Source organism: Balaenoptera borealis (assembly GCF_965194805.1).
Source record: "Balaenoptera borealis genome assembly, chromosome: 13".
Lineage (NCBI taxonomy): Eukaryota > Metazoa > Chordata > Mammalia > Artiodactyla > Balaenopteridae > Balaenoptera > Balaenoptera borealis.
In genome coordinates this window covers 39,689,513-39,711,021 of record NC_138870.1, presented here as the reverse complement: position 1 = coordinate 39,711,021, position 21,509 = coordinate 39,689,513, and the positions used below count along the sequence as shown (strand labels likewise).

General features: G+C 40.4%; 1 protein-coding gene across 2 annotated transcripts in view; it reads left to right on the top strand.

Annotated features, from left to right (window-relative positions):
* Positions 1-8,413: 8,413 nt before the first annotated feature.
* Positions 8,414-21,509, top strand: part of SLC38A4 (solute carrier family 38 member 4) — a 70,215-nt gene continuing 57,119 nt past the window's right edge. Inside the window, exon 1 of one of the 2 annotated variants that reach the window (XM_082349421.1) lies at positions 8,414-8,623. The gene's annotated coding sequence lies outside the window, so the exon portion shown is untranslated. Of the gene's footprint in view, positions 8,624-12,626; positions 14,727-21,509 lie in introns of those variants that run through there. The other variant, XM_082349423.1, reaches the window with a different exon arrangement.

Here is a 21,509-nt window from a genome sequence, read left to right as displayed (position 1 = left end):
AGAAAAACAGAGCTGGAGGAATCAGGCTACTGGACTTCAGACTATACTACAAAGCTACAGTAATCAAGACAGTATGGTACTGGCACAAAAACAGAAATATAGATCAATGGAACAGGATAGACAGCCTAGAGATAAACCCTCGCACATATGGCCACGTTATCTTTGATAAAGGAGGCAAGAATATACAATGGTGAAAAGACAGTGTCTTCAATAAGTAGTGCTGGGAAAACTGGACAGCTACCTGTAAAAGAATGAAATTGGAACACTCCCTAACACCATCCACAAAAATAAACTCAAAATGGATTAAAGACCTAAATGTAAGGTCAGACACTATCAAACTCTTAGAGGAAAACATAGGCAGAACACTCTATGACATAAATCACAGCAAGATCCTTTTTGACCCACCTCCTAGAGAAATGGAAATAAAAACAAAAATGAACAAATGTGACCTAATGAAACTTAAAAGCTTTTGCACAGCAAAGGAAACCATAAACAAGGTGAAAAGACAACCCTCAGAATGTGAGAAAATATTTGCAAATGTAGTAACTGACAAAGGATTAATCTCCAAAATTTACAAGCAGCTCATGCAGCTCAAAATCAAGAAAACAAACAACCCAATCCAAAAATGGGCAGAAGACCTAAACAGACATTTCTCCAAAGAAGATATACAGATTGCCATAAACCCATGTAAGGATGCTCAACATCACTAATCATTAGAGAAATGCAAATCAAAACTACAGTGAGATATAATCTCACACCGGTCAGAATGGCCATCATCAAAAAATCTAGAAACAATAAATGCTGGAGAGGGTGTGGAGAAAAGGGAACCCTCTTGCACTGTTGGTGGGAAATTGATATAGCCACTATGGAGAACAGTATGGAGGGTCCTTAAAAAACTAAAAGTAGAACTACCATAAAACCCAGCAATCCCACTACTGGGCATATACCCTAAGAAAACCATAATTGAAAAAGAGTCATGTACCACAATGTTCATTACAGCACTATTTACAATAGCCAGGACATGGAAGGAACCTGAGTGTCCATCGACAGATGAATGGATAAAGAAGATGTGGCACATATATACAATGGAATATTAGTCATAAAGAGAAACGAAATTGAGTTATTTGTATTGAGGTGGATGGACCTAGAGTCTGTCATACAGAGTGAAGTAAGTGAGAAAGAGAAAAACAAATACTGTATGCTAACACATATATATGGAATATAGAAAAAAATGGTTATGAAGAATCTAGGGGCAGGACAGGAATAAAGACGTAAACATAGAGAATGGACTTGAGGACATGGAGAGGGGGAAGGATAAGCTGAGACGAAGTGAGAGAGTGGCATGTATATATATATAGTACCAAATGTAAAATAGATAGCTAGTGGGAAGCAGCCGCATAGCACAGGGAGATCATCTCGGTGCTTTGTGACCACCTAGAGGGGTGGGATACGGAGGGGGAGGGAGACGCAAGAAGGAGAGCATATGGGGTTATATATATGTATAGCTGATTCACTTTGTTATATAGCAGCAACTAATCCAACAATGTAGAGCAATTATACTCCAATAAAGTTGTTAAAAATAAATAAATGAATAAAAATGTAAAACCAGTGAGTTTGAAAATCATCTTCACAGTGGTATTTGAATCTGAAATGTTTTTTTTTGATAACATTCCATCCTTATCTTTAAGAAAATTATTACTCAGTTTTTCAACTCCTGAAAAACAGAGAAGCATCAATTGTTTGACCCATCCATCCATTTATTTATTTATTCAGAAAATATGTTTTGATATCACATCTACAGAACTTACAGTCTCAAGGGGAAACATGCAAACAAACTATTATATAATGAGAAAGAATGAAACCTACTGCAGCGTTGGAACAGGGCAATGGAGACATAAGCACACAATTCTGACCTCTTTCACACCATCTAGCTCTTATATTTGAAGACTAGAATTTAAATGTTTTCATCGTTTCAAAGTTAAAGTGCAAGTTTTGTTTAATTTTAGATTTAGTCTTGTGAAAATTAAGTAATAGGTTAATAATTTCCTGTTCTCCATCTCTTCAGAAAGTGAATTTTAGGAAACTGGGGTTTTGTTGTGGGAACAAGGGAATAAAAGTAATTCCCCGGAAGCTGTGCAATTGTAGAATGTTAAGATCGCACAGGTCACAAGGATCAAATAATCTGCCCTCTTGTACTAAGAATGAGGAAACAGGCCCACAAGAATAGAATAAAGTTTTAGGGTAATTATAAGAACTTTTCAGTAACAGATGATATAACTATAATCAGTATTTTCCATTTGAAAAATGATGGTTTAACTGCATCAAGAAATTTACTTAAATTTTAAAACAACTCTAGAATGGGTACAACTGTTATCCTCAAATTACAGATAAGGAAACTGCAGCATAGACAGGTTAACAATTTACCTAATTATTATATAACTAATAACTAGTTTTCAGCTAGTAAATCTCAGAGTTGGAACTCGAACCCAGGGAGTCTGATTCCAGAAATCAGAAACCAAGTGTTTAACTTTACATGTTCTATCTCTTATTTATTTGGAAAACATATATATATATATAATATTTATTTTAAATGTGGTCATTCTCATTAAACATGTCTAGTTTTTGGTGATAAGGTGTTTCATTTTATTTTTCCAAATAAAGGAAATATGAAGTTAAGTTTGACATGAATGAGTTTCTAGCTCTCAGAGGAATGTCACAAAGGGGAAAATTTGCTTTTAGAGTAATTTGATATTTTCTGAAAGCTGCCAGGCTATTGCGTTACCTGCCAATGTCAAATCAACGTCAGTCTCTGTTCAAACACCAGTTGTGCAAACCATGTCAGCGTAGCTGGTAGCCTGGCAGACTCAATCAGTGATTGTTTCTCTGGACACCAAAATTATAATTGGCCTCCTAATTATGGTACCTCTTAACTTCAGAGGAAAAATAGAGAGAAGATGGAAAACATCATTAGGGATAAATCACAAATAACTTTATTTAACAACTAGCTCAGGCATAGATAGTGTTTGTTACAATATGTAAATCATAGGGGTATTCTTCATTTGTTCATTCACTCATTCAATAAACAACTATGGAGTTATGCTATGGGAAATACCAGGAACACTGATGGAATGACACAGAGACTGGCTGCTCAGGAGTTTGAAGTCTAGTGGGGGCCAGACTAGTGTGTTATGATGTGCTTCTGGAGCCCAAATGAGGACAAGTGTAATGATGGGACAGAATGGCGAGAGCTTTGGAATCATGTACAGCTGAGTCCTACTTCTGATTCTACCTTTGGCAAGCCCCTCAACTCATTCACTCTCTGTTTTCTCATCTGAAAAGCGAAGGTAAAAACACTGACCTCACAGGATGGTTGTAAATACTAAATTCCATGTCCAAAACATGCTAGTTCTTTTCTTCCAACCCTCTTCAAACTTCCCCACTACTCCATGTCCCCAGCCTACCAAGAAAAAAAAAAAAAATAGCTGGATGAGTTGGACGGAGTTTCATTCACTTGAGATGACATGTGAGCTGGGGCTTGAAAGACTAGTAAAAAGTGAAATTGACAGGCAGAGCTGGTAGCAAGGGCTTCCAGGAAGAGGGGACAGTGTGTTCAAAAGCTCTAAGGCATGGAAGACTTCCGCATCGGGAGATGGGAGGCAGTGAGTGATTTAGAATATGGGTTGTACGGAGGGATGTAATTGACTGTCAGTGAGATGTCGTGAGCATCAGGCTGGAAAAGGAAGGTGGATCTGACTGGCCAGCTCTCTGTAAGCAGTGCTGTTTCCAGAACAGAGACAAAAGCTGACCTCCCTGGGGCTGGTATTGAATATTGACCACAGAATGCCCACTCTCCTCTCTGAGCTATTTCCCAATGGGACATGGGTTCTGCTCCCCTTTTCACCTCCCGGATGGGACTTCAGAGTCTGGAACCTGACATCCCAATCTTGGACGCTAGAGTTGGATCTTCTAAGATCCCAGATCTAGTTTGATAATACTTTTTGTTTTGAGATCCAGTATCTAGTTGTTTCATCATGTGTGAAACTGAGACAGTGAGTGATCAAGTGTCTTTTTCCTAGTGCCAGTAAGAGATAGTAGTCCTTTTAGAGAATATAATACTAAAGAAACTCAATCATAAGCATAATTCATGGTATGACTTGGTTTCTCACATAAATCAAATTCAAATTCATAGAAAAGAAAACCATGATACTGACATTAGAAGTTTGTAGAGGCTCTTGTAATTATAATAAAAAGATAATTACTTTTATAGTATTATAATTATTTTAAAAATCATTATTTTATGGCTAAGCATGCCATTCACGGCTGGTGACCTTGTAGGAAGAAAAACAGTAATCAGTTTCAGTAAAGAAAATGCTTAGAAAAAAGGGAAGTGAGCTGTGGAAGGTCAAACATTGAATTTGAAGCCAGAAAACCTGGTTCATGCTGCAGTCTGTCATTTATTGGCTCTGTGTCTTTGGAGAAGTCACTTAACAATCTCATTTTCCTCTCCCATGAAATGGAGAAAATAATATCTACACAGTGGGTTTATTTTAGTACCAAGTGGCATAATATATGTTAAGGTGTTTTGTAACCTCAAGTCATTTTACTAATTGCAATAATTATTCATTGAAAAAATAATCCATGTTAAAAATCTACTATCAAAGAAAGAATTTAAACAAAAGTGTCTTAAAGTCACTGCAACAAACTTCACAATAAATCAATAAATCCAGGAACTTCATACGTATGATGTCAGGATAATAATTGTGTTTTATTTCCTTCCTAAGACATTTATTTATACTAAAATTTAGTAATGACTGTTCTCTGGATGATTAAACCTTAGAAATGTTTCTCCAAAAAGGGTTCATGGTGATAGAGAGATACTACATGCTCCATCCACTTTCAAGAGATTGATTCAAACCCCAGAGGAATCCCACAATAATTTTTAGCACAATGTTTTCCAAACTTATAGCAGCATGGAACTCTGTTTTCAAGTATTAGCTTTAGTGCAAAGGAATATATTTTGGGAATATTTTTAATAGAGACTTAAAGCAGAAGCATCCAGAACAAAACCAATAATCATTCCTAGGACCAGTGTGTTAGTATAATTTTAGAGTGGAAAGCTTCAATCAATTCAGCTTTGTCAAAATGGTAGAAATTCTAACTCTTCTGTCACCCTTTTTTCTCAGTTGCAAACATTTTATTTTCCTCCAGCATTACTTGAGTTTGTAGTACTGTCTGAAAATAAGTAAGGAAAACAATGTATTAAGGAATGTTCTACATTTTTCTCATGGAGAAACTGAGTCACTTAGAACTTAAGCGCATTGGCAAAGGCCACACAGTTGGTATGTGGTAGCTCTGAAATCAGGACTCAAGTTGTCTGCTCCAGAGCCAGCAAATGATCTGATGGTAAATCAAAATGTGTTTCACAGTGTGGTTTTGCAGGGATATTCATGTTGCTGGTTTGGGTTGCTTCACATTCTTTCAAACACAAGTTTTAAAGAAACCCTTGAGGATTGTTGGGTAGATCCAGCGTAGTCATCAAAGGCTCAAGTTTTTGATTGTATCACGGAAGACAATGGCTTGCCAGTTATCTCATACCACCTGGACATTGCTTGGAGCTCTCCTAAAACTCTAAGGATATACAATAGCTACAAAAGATGACAAATTTGAATTTTGCTCAGCACTTTGTTGCTTTATAGATGAATGCAACTCATTTTGTTTCAATCCACACATGATTAAAGTAAGTAGCACATATGTAGATGAACAACTTATAGTTCTCTAGTAAATTAGGCAATGAACCACTGCTTCTGAGCTTTTCTGTACTAGCTAAGATATGGACACCAAGAACTGACTAAATAAATAAGCAATTCATTAAAAAGTTGAGTAGCTGCACAGTGAACTAGTATCTACTTTAGGATTGCATTGATCCCATCTTTATTTGTATTTTCTCTGGAATGGCTTTTGGTTTTAGAATCTTGGATTTTGCTTTTACTAAATCTCAGTTTAAGTAGAGAGAAATATATATCTATCGTGATCTCCCATTAATCCCCTCCCAATCTTACCAATTTTGACAATTTAGTAGTTTTATAAAAGATGCTTATATTTATTAAATAAGAATCAATGGAAAAGTGTGATAAAGATAATCTAGTTTCAACAAGTTTGAAGGGACCTCTAAATTATTCTGATGTATTCTAATTTCATAAAATGGAAACCTCTTATGACAAACTAAAGAGGTTTACCATATTTGGTTAGGCAGGGGATAATCAGCTTTAATAAAAAAATATTTGTTCAATACTCTGTTTAAATAATTAGTGTATTTGTTTTTAGGTTTCAAAATGATAACTCCAGGGAAGATATTCATCATAACATCCTTCTACTGGATTTGCATTGTTGGATGATTTTAGTACTATTTGATATGTGTGCACGTGTGTTAATGGAGTTTTTAATATTCCTGACTAATATACAACTGCATTATCCAGATGGATTTTTGTTCTTGTTGTTCTTGTCCTGTTTCTTAAGTGCTAAGGTTCTGCTGATGTATTAGTTAATGGGAACTGTAAAATGAGATGGTTCTAGATATTCATGGTCTGAACAGTGAGCCTTACCATTCTGAATAAAGTTAAATTGCATATGTGAGAATTTAGAAAGTAATTTGCACTGCCTGATGAGTTTGTTAAACTGTGGGGATTGGGTCTCCATAGGAGAACGTTTTTTCCCTTAAAGAATGACAAATGAGTAGTAGATAAACGGGATGGTGAATGTATTTGTTACATGGGCTTTTTGGAAACAAAAATTTTGGTTAATGTCAGAAAAAATGTTTTAACATCTTTATTGAAGTATAATTGCTTTACAATGGTGTGTTAGTTTCTGCTTTATAACAAAGTGAGTCAGCTATACATATACGTATATCCCCATATCTCCTCCCTCTTGCATCTCCCTCCCACCTTCCCTATCTCATCCCTCTAGGTGGTCACAAAGCACCGAGCTAATCTCCCTGTGCTATGCAGCTGCTTCCGACTAGCTATCTATTTGACATTTGGTAGTGTATATATGTCAGTGCTACTCTCTCACTTTATCCCAGCTTACCCTTCCCCCTCCCCGTGTCCTCAAGTCCATTCTCTACATCTGTGTCATTATTCCTGTCCTGCCCCTAGGTTCTTCATAACCTTTTTTTTTTTCTTAGCTTCCATATATATGTGTTAGCATATGGTATTTGTTTTTCTCTTTCTGACTTCTTCACTCTGTATGACAGACTCTAGGTCCATCCACCTCACTACAAATAACTCAATTTCATTTCTTTTTATGACTGAGTAATATTCCATTGTATATATGTGCCACATCTTCTTTATCCATTCATCTGTCGATGGACGACACTTAACGTTGCTTCCACGTCCTGGCTATTATAAATAGAGCTGCGATGAACATTGTGGTACATGTCTTTTTTTTAACTATGTTTTTCTCAGGGTATATGCCCAGTAGTGGGATTGCTGGGTCATATGGTAGTTCTATTTTTAGTTTTTTAAGGAACCTCCATACTGTTCTCCATAGTGGCTGTATCAATTTACATTCCCACCAACAGTGCAAGAGGGTTCCCTTTTCTCCACACCCTCTCCAGCATTTATTGTTTGTAGATTTTTTGATGATGGCCATTCTGACTGGTGTGAGGTGATACCTCATTGTAGTTTTGATTTGCATTTCTCTAATGATTAGTGATGTTGAGCATTCTTTCATGTGTTTGTTGGCAATCTGGAGAAATGTCTATTTAGGTCTTCTGCCCATTTTTGGATTGGGTTGTTTGTTTTTTTGATATTGAGCTGCTTGTAAATTTTTAAAATATTAACAGTTTTCCTTAAAATGGTAAGTGGTGCCTTAATAAGCAGAACTGAAATCATAGTGCTATTTATTATATCCTAATTCTTTCTTCATATATACTGAGGCTTATGCTTACAGTGGAATCCCAGGAAAAAAATGACCACAAAAGACCCCTAGCCATGGTTAAGTGCTAGCAAGCTATCCTCTGCTCTGCTCTTGCATTAAGTGATTTTTACTGTGAATGACAGGTTTTTCGATTGTACCCCTTCCCCAAATGTTTTTTTTTTTTTCCTTTATGTCAAGTTCAGGCTTGACATCCCCAAACCTGGAGGAAGTTTAGAGCCACCTATTGAAAGAAAGACTCTTCTACAGACTTCAAAGTGAGCACTGACAGGTATTTCTGCGTATAGGACAGATCCAATAAATGCAACCTTGACTAACGAAGAAACTTAATCGTTAAAAAAAAAAAAAAAGCCCACAGAAAAGCTCAACTCACACCAAGACCTTCTCTGTTATCGTGAACCCAAGAAAGCTGGAGCAGGGGCTGGCAGGTCCCAGGCTTCACTCTTGAGGGACAGCTGGACAGCTCAGCCCCACCTGGGAGGATGCTTCTGTTGACATCTCAGGTTGCCGCCTGACGATTGGTGGCTGCGCTGGAAGGGAGGGTCCACAGGAAACGCGACACTGGGGATGCTGCCCCCTATCACATGATGGAAATTTCCACTCTTTAGAAAGGCGAAAAGAAAAGAAAGAAGGGTCTCTCAATCCACCCTTTTCCCCTGGATCCCAGTCGGGAGAGGGAAGAAAAAGTGGGGTGAGTGAAGCTGTTTATATTTTCCGTTAGACTTAAAAGACTTGTCAGTGTGCAAACTTGTGGCTGGTATCCCAGCCGGAATGCGTGTGTGTGTGTGTGTGTGTGTGTGTGTGTGCGCGCGCGCGCCTGTGCGCATGGGGACACGCACACGTGTGCAGCTCGGTCTCTCAACCGTCTGGGGCTCTGGTCCGGCGCTGTGGCTCCTCATATCTTGTTGATGGCCCCAAATCCTTATCATTTTTCCAAAGGATCCCCTTTGGGTGCATTACTGCAGGCTAATGACCGGATTGACTAGAAATTAAGTAAGCCGGGGCAAGCAGAGGGAAAGGATAGAGGCTGGGAGAGCTCCTGTGACTCCCTTTTCCAGGACAGGTGACTACCAAGGCTGCCTGGTCCTGGGGGGCGGGCAAGGGGTGCCTGGCGCTGGGGCGCCCACGCCCCCGGGCCCGGGATTCCCTGGGCGCTTGAATCGCGAGCTGCTTGTACTGAGACCGCCATCCACCACCGTGGCCCGGCCGGCCTGGCCAGGGGCCCCGAGACCCCGCTGCGGGAGCTGGCTCTGCGTCAGCTCGGGATCGCGCTGGCAAGGTGTTACCCGAGTCGCGGGACCCGTGCCCGCGTCCTCAGGGCGGGGACACTGGGTGCAGAACCTAAAATAGACCCATCGTCGCTGACAGCTGGGCCGCCCAGGAGGCCAGCACGGTTCCCTAGGTCGGGGGCTCCGGCCCGGGGACCCCCGGGGAGGCTCCTTCAGGGGAGGAGGAAGGCGAGAGCAGCGCTGGGTCTGGGGGCCTTGGCTGCGGGCAGTGAGCGGGTCCCAAGACTGAGCCCGCGGTTCCGAGGGAGGCATCGCGCGCCGTCGGACTGAGAAGCCTGGGGGGGCGCTGGAAAGAAGGAAGGGGGCGCGGCAGAAAGTGCGGGCAGGAAAGACGAGTGGAGCGGAGGGAACGCAGAGAGGACGTCGGGGAGGAGCGGAGAAGGAGAGAACGATAAGGGTCCAGACCCTGAGAGGGGTAGGAGTAGGAGGGAAAATGGAGAAAAGAGGAGAGAATGAATGAAAGGAAGAGAAGATGGAGACGGGAGCGGGGACGCAGGGAGCCCCCTGGGAGGGTGAGCTGGGAGCACCTCCGAGTCCGGGAGAGGAGAGAGGTGAGCGCGGGGATCAGCCCCGGCTCAGGGCGCGGTGCAGGTAGGGGCTCTTCGCACAGGTGGGCGTGCGCCCTGGTGGGCGCGGGCTGGGGGTGGAGGTGCGGAGGGGGGGAACTCGCGCGCCCCCCAGCTCCCCTGAGTGATCCAGCAGGGAGAGGTGGAGAGTGTCCCCTTTCATGTGCCCCGGGACCAGCCCAGGAGGTGCGCACCGCGGTTGACTTGGTTAGAGGAACGGGGTGAACTAAGCCGGGGAACCAGAGCCAGGGAGACTGGGTCCCTGGTGTGCCGGGGCATGTACGGCGGAGTGAGGGGGCAAGATCTGGGGGCCTTGAGATACTTGGCGATGACCTGGAGATCCCCACCTGCAGTCCTCCGCAGAGCCTTTAAATACCTGGGTCTGGTTTCACCGGAGGAGGACGGGTTGGCTCTTGATGTGTATCTCTCAATGCAAAAGGTGTATCTCTACCTGTCTAAGAGGGATCTGAGACCCCGAGCAGAGAAGCGAAGCGAAGGGGTAGCCTCTGCCTTGGAGGTGTAAGCAGACCTGGCCAGGCACTTACCTCAGCGGCCTCCTGGTCAGGTGCCCCATCCCCCAAGCTGCTGGATCTGCTTACTTTGTTATCCGCTGAGTAGTGGTGCACCTTGTCACCCTTAAGGAAAGGAGGGAGTGACCAGCCTTTCACCAGGAATGGTCTGTTTCCCAGTTTCCTGGCTTCCTATATTCATCTTTATCTGCTTCCCGGCAGTGCAGACATAATCATTATGACTAAATTGTCTTATGTTGTAAAGAGAGCATCCTTCATCCAGATCACAATTTCCAGGGCCTGGTAGCTTGGGTTTGTTTCAACTTTGGTTATAACTTTTTGTAGACCTTATCTTTTGGGGGGAGGAGGTGTAAATTAGCCCAGGGGTATTTTTTTTTGTCCCCACTGCAAATAAGTCTCTAAGGATTGGGTGAGATTGGTGGACTCTCTCATATGGAACACAAGAAATCTGTGTGTGTGGGTGTGCGTGTGTGTGTGTGTGCGTGTGTGTGTGTGTGTGCGTGTGCGTGTGTGTGGTATAGTCTCTAAGATTCTAACAAATGAATCTACAGAAAATCTGTGTTCTGGGTAAAAAGTTGTAAGAACAGAGACAATGAAGAGAATATCTGATCTCCCAAAATTACAGATTACCATATGTGTTCAGAGACAGAAAGCTTCTATTGGTCTGATTTTATCACAAAACTTCAAAAAGCAGGAAGACTGGGGTAAAGGGATAAAAAACTTTCAAGCCTGCGGCGGGGATAGGAGGCGAGCTCTTCTGCCAGAGTATGCAGTACTAGGTGCTCCAAGAAGGATAGTCTCTACTAGATTCATGATAATAATGGCTCACACATAGCTATCAAGTATTATATTCTTTATATGTTACTAAGTGCTTCTTTTATGTTAACATTTGACCCTCATAACAGCCTTATGAGATAGATTCTATTATTCTACCCAGTTTATAGTTCAAGAAATGGAGATACACGGTGTGGGGAAGGAACATAGAACATCTTTGGAAGTTCTATTTGGACATTATTCTTAAGTGTAAAGAACAATTTTCTTTCACTTTGCACTTTATCATGGTCAGAACTGGACAGGTGACATCTAGGGGCCCAAAACTGACTTCTTAGTATATTAGAGACTAATCCTATCCTAAGAAAGCCAAAAGCATGACCATGTACCTTAAGAATTAATCTTTGCCAGCCCCAGGATTGGATTGTTTTATAAGTGACATTTGAGAAATGCATAATATAACTATGGTTACCTTGTGAACTTTTGAGCTAAAAGCTCCTGCTTCCAATAAAGGCAGAAGTAAGATAAAGACTACTAGGAGAGCAAAAGCTTAAAGCAACGAGAAGCTCAGAGAGGTGGTACACAACAGAGCAGACTGTGAGAGGTGGGAGAATGCAAAAACCAAATCACTTTCACGTGCCTGCTAATTTTCTGGTCTTCCTTCCACTCTGTTTGTAATGACCTAATCTATTCATTCATTCCACAAACAACCATTGAGTATCATTATCCCCCAGGAAGTATATTAGGAAGTTTCTTTTATCCTTGTCTCCCTAACACCTAGCACAGTCCCGGGCAAATACTAGGTGCTCAAGAAATGTTTGTTGAATAAAGGAATTAGTCTAGTGGGGGAAAGAATAAATAAACAAACAGTTGTGTTAACAGCATGTGAAGGGCCAGGGGAAAAAATCAGATTTGAGCACTCTGCCACCGAACCTGGCTTAGGAAAGGGGTCAGAGAACATTTCTAGACTGGATGATGCCTGAGCTGGGTTTTGAAGCAGAAATGAAAGTCAGCCAGGCAAACAAGTGAAGGAAATAGAGGAGGATTCTCAACAGAAAGACTGGCGTAAACAGAGAAAGAAGGAGCCATTGGGGAATTTAAGAATTCAGTGGAGATTGCTGGGAGGAGGCGAGGGGGGTGGGGGGGGGGGAGGTGTGGTCTGGAGGTCCTTGAATGGTTTCTCTGCAAATGTCCCATAGCTCTGCCCACCCCCCTTGAATGTCGGAAGTGAACCGTGCTAAGAGGTAACAAAATAACTGAATACAGGAGTCAGCAATACATTTTATTATTTTATCGTTTTATTATGGCCCTATATTAGAGAACTATAGTTTAACTTTTTATAATGTTAGTGTTTTAAAACCTAAGCTCAAATGCAAAGACCAGACTTTGTTGTCCTCTGTATGGGAAAACCAAATTATTTTTCTTATATTCAAGGGGATGTTTTATTTTAGCATAGGTACAATCTACGCAATCATGAAAATGACTTCCAAACAAATGCTTTTCTATGTTTTTCTTAGGAGGTCGCTTGGGTGGGGGGGGGGGGGTTTCTCTCCTTATTTTAGTTTTTAATGGTTTTATTTTTTATTTTAGTGTGCTAGAGAAGAATCAGGAAGTAAAAATGTATTTTTAAAAAATGAGGTGAGGAGACGGTAATGAATTTCACCCTCTTATCTGCAAAGTAGACGTTTATGCTAGTTCAGATTCTGGCTTTTGATAACAGACTTTGAAAAACTTAACTCCCAATGTCTCTTCTTTCTTTAGGGGTCTTTTATGCCAATTTTTCGTTGCAGGCTCAGAGGTCTGCATGCCACTTCACCATTTCCACACTTGGAAAGTACTCTCACTCCTACTGTCATTAGGAAGGGAATTCAAAGAGTAAATGAAACCTATAAATAATCCAAAACCTAACTTCAGTTAACAGATTAAAGCCTCCACTTTTTAGCATTATGTCCTTGGGCAAGTTCCTTAATCTTTCTGAGCTTCAATCTCTTCATCTATAAAATCAGGATCATAATAGTATCGGCCTCATGAGATTGTTATGAGGATTAAATGTGTTAACACATGTAAAATTCTTAGACTAATGCCTAGTATATAATAAACGTTCAACATGTGAAAGCTCTTATTTTTAATGTTACTCCTCCTGCCACCCAAAGCACTATTTGAAATGTTAACAAATGTCTATACTAAGTGTTCTTTGATAATGTGTTTTCCTCTAACTGCCGTAACTAAAATGAAGGAAACAGAAGGGAGGAAATGAAAAAAGGGCTAAATAATACTCATGCAGGGACAGTCCAGCCCAGATAATATCATTCCCTGTATAATAAGATTGAAATGTTCCCTTGTTTCCTGTTGGCGATTTGCACCTATTGCTCCTGATAAATCTAGCGTGTATCCATCATTAAAATGAACATCATTTCCGGTTCCCTTGTTTTCTCTCATATCTGTCTCTTTCGGTCACAGCTGTCACCCTGGTACCTCACATAAGTGCCTGGGGTAAACAGACACTCATGCATGTTTGTTGAATGAAGGAAGGAGGAAAACCTGTCCTCCCCCCCACCTTTTTTTTAAACAATATTTATTGTTCAACTAAACACTATTTCATCGCCATGTTAAAGGTCTTTACAAAGTAAATCTGCATTGTTAATAGTCAATATAAATATTTTAAAACTAAATTATTTATTCAGTGTGCGTTGTTGCACATAATTAAGCATGCAGGCTTGGGAGTCAGGGCGTGTGGATATGAATCCCAGTGCCATCATGGAGTGGGGCTTCCTGGATTCAGATCTTGGCTCCATCCTTCCGACTTTTTCCTGGGTTCAAATTCTGGCTTGCTCACTTTCTATCTGAACCACCTTGAGCAAGTCACTTAACCTGACTGCTTCATTCTCTTCATCTGTAAATTGAGTGAAACCATTCTTATTTCAGAAGGATTTTATGAGAACTAAATGAGTTAATATGTATAAAGCATTCAGAAGCATATTTGGCCCTTTGTAAGCATTAGAGGTGTTTGTTAAATTAAACAGTTAAAAGAAACCCTGGTTTTCCAGCTAGATATAATCACGAGTACTTACTTTATAGAATTAATTTGATGATACCGCATGGCACATAATAACCCCCCCAAAATGTTACCGTTACTATTGCTATTATTGCAAATCTTTTTTTCTGTTTTGTGCTGCAAAGGAGTTGGAGCCCTGCCTCAGCCTTTCCATTCTTGGTCCATTGGAAGTTTTATTGATTCTACCTTACGTTTTCCTCCCCACCCAGTGTTTGTCCTGTCATTTTGCCTTGCGTCATTCGCGCTTTTTACACCGCATGCTCCTCAGGACAAGGACTTCGCTCTTTGTTTTGGCATGATTTTATAACACTGGGTACACTCACACACTCACGGTACTATAAAAATGTTAAAGGGGAAAAGGAAAAAAGATGCAATTCACCAGGAGGCAACTTTGGCCGACAGCTGATCAGGCTGTTTGCTGTGCTGGCACTGCGTGCCGAGTGCCCAGCCGCGTCCCCGGGGCTGGCTGGTGGCTCGCGGGTGACGCGCGCGTCCTGCGGGGGCGTGGGGAGCACCAGCTGGGTCGCGGCGCGCAGGGAGGACCGCGGGAGGCCGCCGCCTGGGGCCGCTGCACCGCTCACAGGTTTGCCCGCCTACGCTACGGACGGCTTCGCTAGAAAGGCCAGGCTAGCGAGTGAGACGGACTCGGAGGGGGAAGTGGGAGGCATTCGTTAAAGAGAGAGGCTAAGGTGACTTTCTGTTTTGAGAAACGTTTCCTGCGTGCTACGTGGGGCTACACGCTATGGTCTTATCTTCCGGAATTTTTCCAAATGGGAGAGAGGAATGTGGTACCTGGATGCAGAATGTTCCTGTAAACTAAAAGACCAAACTGCCCTTGATTGTTAGTGAGATCGAACTACAGGGGTTCTTGTTTCCAGTCTCGCTTTGTGGATGCCTGAAAAGCAGTCAGATGGTTGAGGGCACTGCAGAAACGGATGCCTCTGTGATGGCCCCGAGAAAACATTTCAGCACGATTTTATTCCTTCTTGCCTTTGAAGCAATTCTTTAGTGACAGCACATCTTTAAAAAAAGATCTGACACTTTGGGGGCATTGTTTTGCTATACTGTATTTATACGTGCTGTATAGAGGAGTCCACACTTTTGCTTGACTTGTATATATTTAAACTTATTTTAAAGTAATTATAGGTTCATAGGAAGTTGCGAAGGTAACACAGAGAGGCCCTATATAGCTTTCACGCAGCTTCCTCCAATGGTTACATGAGACATAATTTTCTTCAGTAGCAAGACCAGGAAATTGACATTGGTGCAGTATGTGTATATAATTTCTGTGTCATTTTATCACATGCAGAGACTCATGCAACTACCACCACAACCAAGATACAGAGCTTCCATGTCACAGAGATACAGAACCTTTATAGTCACACCTCTTTCTCTCTACCAGTGGAAACCAGATATTTTCCTTCTTTATATTTTTATCATTTTGAGAATATTACATAGATGGAATCATAGTGTATGTGATCTTTTGGGGATTTTTTTTTTCATTCATTCAGTGTAATGTTCTTGAGATCCATTCAAATTGTTGTATCCGTAGTTGGGTCCTTTTTAACTGCCAAGTAGTATTCCAGTTGCTTGACTATATTTACTGGTATATTTTTTCCTCTCAATTGATATACTTATTTAGAACTTCAGTTGGATTAAAGAGGTGCTGAAGGCACTTGGTAAAGTGAAAAGTATGAGGACAAAATTTGACTGTTTTTCTCTTAAAAATGACATTTGTATGATAGGGCAAAAGGATGTATGAACTACATCTCCATTTAAAACGGAGGCCACTGGAGGGGTGGAAAGGAGGAAAGGAATAGGGCAGAGAAAGCATGTATTCAGACAATAAGGTATAAAATCTAGCACCTGTTAAAATTTCCACACCCATATAATAATGTATTTTGTGATTTTTACCTTTAGTTTAGACAACTCAGATTTCTTGAAACTAACAAAAACAAAACCTCTGCAGTAGGAAATTCCCTGCCACATAGCTGATAACTCAGGGACAGACGCATGGCTGGAAATGCCAGCAAATAGCCCTTCAGTTTGACAGGGGTCACCAAGAGTCAAAACAGCATCTTTAGCCCCAGGGCAACAGTCAAGGGTCCAGAGACAATCAGTGTTACCCTACTCTGGCCTTTCGTCCCACCTGCCGATGGGAAGAGCATCTCTGACTTAAGTCAGATTTTAAAAGAGGATGTTGTCCTTCACCTGAATGCCCACAAGCATGGGGAAACTGGACGCTGGTGGCTGTAACTGGCTAAGGGAAATGAATCACTTCTGAATAGTATGTAGAAGAGATAGGCTTGGTCCCTCTGTCAGCCAGCACCTATTAGAGAGCTCTCTACCCTGCAACGCCACCGTACCCCCGAGCAGAGGAGAAAACAAAATATCCACTCCTATCCGAAAGTGTACATACTCCTTTAAGTTTTTAGAATTTCACATTTTGGAATGTCTGAGACATAACAATTCACAAAATTACACAAACTATCAGTCTGGAACACTGACTAGACCCAAGTTTAACTGAAGGCACTGCCTTAAGTCTCCATGTTAATGATTTCTGTTACCAGAGAAATATTCCTTATCCGAAACAGTGCCTAAGGATGAAGAATAGATACGGGATGCTGGTTCCAAGCCTAAAACACAGAGAGGATCGTCATAGCTAAAATAACTTATGAGTCCTTTGACAGGCAAGTCTACTTTCCTGAATCTTTCAAAATGGAATATAATTGTGCTGTCTTTATGATTTATTTTATTTTGTGTAAATGTTAGATACCCTGTGTTGATTTACAGGCTCTTCTTCTGGGTCCTATCTCCTGTGCTTGGACCACATGGTCCCACAGCATGTGGTGGGGCAGATAACTCAGCCCTGTAATCTTGAAGGAGCCAACACTTCACTATAAATGGGGAGACTAAACAAAAGGCCCATTGAGTTTTGTTTACCTCTCTTATGCTATTTACTTATATGACTAATGATGACAGTCATTGGCTTAGGGGAGCAGTGACATAAAATATAAGCACATACATAGACTATGGGTCTCAACATTGCAGGAGTTGTTTTTTAAGGTGTGATGGGAAGGTGTGTTTGTTGTTTGAACTTTTTCTATAAAGAGAAGAAATAGAGCTTTTCTGAAAGATAAATAAAATAGAAATACCTCATGTATTGTATCAAGGTAGACAGAAATCAAGCATTAGCTGTACAATCACTTTCGAACCATTTTGTAACACTATAGCAGTATCAATACTTTGAAGAATGAAACCAAATCCAATGCTTTACATTACATTTTATACCAGAATTCCAGAAAGTTCAAACTCCTTAACCTGGCGGTCAAGGTCAACCTCAGCCAGACTGTACACAAACATTCCGTTTGAGCTAAAGTAGACTCTAGTTGTTTTGATATTTCTGGGCCCAAACTTCTGATCCCATTTCTCCTGCCTGGAACCCCCCCCCCCCCACCTCCTCTCTCAGAAGCCTCACCATTTTTCCTCCATGACACCTGCTCTATTCGCCCCAACTCTCATTCTGAACCCTCCAGTACAGTTCCATGACTTAAAGATGGGGAGCCTGTTAGGAATAGTGTCCAACACAGAGTCGGTACTCGATGGCCATGGAACTGGGCTCTAGACTTGGGGTTGTGTGTCCTGCTCAGCCAGCCCTTCACCAGCTTTGGTCTTTGGATAAATTACTCAATCGTTCTGAGCATAAGTTGCCTCACTTGGAAAATGGGGAGATAATACTACATACCCCAAAGGTTGGGATATTACTGATTTGATACATGTGAGGTGCCTGGCACCATGCAGGGCTATAACGAATCTGATTATTACTAATGAGAACTTAAAAAAAAAAGAGATTTCAGACTTTACAGAACTAATAGGATAATGGGGTGAGTGGAAGATGAAGACCACAAAACTTGATTGTTTAGGCCTCTCAGTGTCTTTCAAGCCTAATTGTTATCATAAGAAGGAACAGAGTCCTTCTATGCCTGTCAACCAGGAAGAGAGAGTCTCCAACTGCCCACCCACTGAGACTGGACACAAACAGATGGAAACAGAATGATTCTTCCCTTCTTAGATCTAACAGAAATATGTGTGGCTTGGCACAGATTTTATTTTTGGTAAGAGATAATCAAGTGATGGATGAATGTCTATAAAGAAGGGAACAAATGCTAGATTCAAAGAATAATTAAAATAGTCTCATGATGAATCATCTATCCTTGAAGCTATTTACAAATACAACCTGTAGCCTTAGAAAAGTGAAAATCTTGATGAATTAACTGGTTGTTTGAGCTACTTAATACCAAATTATTAGATTTTCTAATACTTCCCTACAAATAGGTTCATGTTTTACTGAAGCAGGGCTTCAGTCAAATCAAGTGCATAACCATTAGCACTTTTATTGGTTACAATGATGTCTAAACAAACCCCTTTTTGATTTGAATTACAGACCTAAAAAGGATGTGTTTAGAGCATAGCATGCAATTACAAACAGAACAGCCATACTTTAAATAAATAGCAAGGTAGATTGGGTTTGGGATAAGGGGGGCAGTCCCATACAGATTCTGACATTTTCCTGTTCCTGGGGCCACGCCTTAAATAATTAATCTTTCTTAAGTGATTTGTGTGCAAGTGTTTCAGAATAACAACCCCCTCCAAAGGTGTCCTCAAAATTAGGCGAGGTGCATATATGCACATGGATATATATAAATTTCACAGGCACAGAGGAGGGAAATTTTCTTAAAAGTCTCATTTGTCTAACTAAGGATATAGAAAAACTCTGTTAAATGATTGGGGAATGGAGTGCTCTTGTTAAGAGGAAATTATACCTGCCATGGATTGGCAATTTTCAAACAATTAGAACACAGCAAGATCCATTATCAAATCACAATTTTATAGAATATAATTTAATCTTTCTATGCTTCAGAGTGCCTTAGGCTCACCATTGTGAACTTCATCTGTAATGGAAAAACTCAAAAGTGCCAGTTAATAGAAATTTCTGGTTGGTTGAAGAAATTTATAGTATCGTCCTCTGCTTTCAGACTTTGGGGAGAAATATCAAGGAAAATACATGTAGTAGTTCTGAACTAGGCAATTTAACGATTTTTAAAATGGAAAATTTCTAACATATTTCAAAGTAGAGAACGGTATAATGTAACTCCATCTTCATCCAACTTCGACAATTATTAATACTTGTCTGTGGCATTTCATCTGTACCCAAGCCTTTCCTTCCTACTACCCCTACCATAATCATTACTAGATTATTTCTAAGCAATCCCAGTCATCATACAGTTTGATCCATACATGATTCAGGATGTATCTCAAAAAGATAAGTCTTTAAAAATAACTAAAATACCATCACACCTTAAGTAAACCAACGTTTCCTTAATATTATCAAATATCCAGGCAGTGTTCAAATATCTGATTCTCTCCTCTTTTTCATTTTACCCTTAGTTTGTCTGAATCAGAATTGAAACAGGTTCACACGATCATTGGTCGATCTGTCTCCTAAATCTGTTTTTTTTCTTATATTGTCTTCATTTATTTTTTTTCATAAATTTACTTATTTATTTATTTTTGGCTGTGTTGGGTCTTTGTTGCTGCGTGTGGGCTTTCTCTAGTTGTGGCGAGCGAGGGCTACTCTTCATTGTGGTGCGTGGGCTTCTCATTGCGGTGGCTTCTCTTGTTGTGGAGCACGGGCTCTAGGCACACGGGCTTCAGTAGTTGTGGCACAAGGGCTCGGTAGTTGTGGCGCACAGGTTTAGTTGCTCTGCGGCATGTGGGATCTTCCCGGACCAGGGCTCGCACCCATATCCCCTGCATTGGCAGGCGGATTCTTAACCACTGTGCCACCAGGGAAGTCCCCTCAATCTGTTTTAATACATAGGTTCAACCACCCTTCATCTCTTTTTTCTTTCCTCTTGCAATTTATTTGATGATGAAATCCAATCTTCTGTCCTATAGAATTTCCGACGTTCTTAATTTTGTTGATTTATACAACCTTAAAAATGTCATCCTCAAACTCTATAATTTTCTGCCCTCTTCAATCTAACCCTCATAAAATTGCTTCTGTTTTAAAGAAAAATTGCACCTTGTTGCCATTTCTTTGCCTGTTTCCTTGAGGATCCTCCAGCCTACATTTTGCCCAGTTTTGCACAAATATCCTTCCTCTTAGTATCCGTAATTTACCTAACATTTCTTCATGATAGAATCTGGCCAACCTAGAGTGCCCTTTCAGTTTGGTTTCAAAATGTGGACCGGTCTGCTAACCCCGGTGCTTACTCAACTTTCTCTAAGATTGCAAGACATCACCAGTAAACAGTAGGGGTTGTTTAGATTTTTAAACTGTGCCACATGACTACTTTTTTAAAAAGTACTTTTCTATTACTGATATGCAAAGATATATTTACTAGGAAATTACATATTTGGGATTTGCTTTAAAATAATAGAGGAGGGGAGTGGTGGTTTAGAGGTAATGAGATTGGCTGTGGTTGATAACTGTGGAAGCTTGATAATGCACATGTGAGGTTTGACTATATTATTCCATCTACATTTGTATAAATTTGAAATTTTCCCTAATAAGAAATAAAAATGAAATATACTACATAAGCGAAGTTATATAATGAAACATTTCACTTTGGGAACCTTTATTGTAATATTTTTGCCCAGGACAATCAAAAAATCATGTCTAAGCAACAATATCCTTGCTTTTTACATTTTGCAAGTCTGGTTTGCCTAAAAACAAGTCAGTTTTAAGGTTAAAAAAATCAGCATTAAATAATATATAAATAGAACGGGGAAATGGGTTGGAGTGATTGAAAATATGACTCCTGCAGAGGTGCTTCATAGGTTTTGTGATTTGTCTAAGCTGCCTTTTTTAAGACTCTAGGATGCAGAAGCCATTGACACACCCCTGTGGTCTGCCAATAGCTGACAAAAGACTCCCTGGAGAGAAATGGCCCAAACCATTTGACTATCCCATAAGAAAATATGCTGGGATGGATTTTGACAGTCATACTTACAAGCTTTCTCTGCTATTATGCCAGATGAACACACAGGTTTTATTTTCCAAGGTGAAAGTCAAAAGCAAAACTTTACAAAAACCTATTAGCTTTTAACTTTAGTTTGATTTCTCTTTATTCTGTTTAACTATTGACAAGATAAGAGAATTAACACCTTATGCTTACATTAGCTATATATACTAGAAAATACTTTTCAAAGGACATTTAGCTTCCATTAATAATAAATTTCTATTACTTCATTAGTACTACATTTAATTAATTTATTTAATAATAGTTAATTTTTAATTATAATCTGCTATGCAACAGCAAAATTTAAGATTCTAGAAACATTTTAGTGAGCAAAAGGTGAG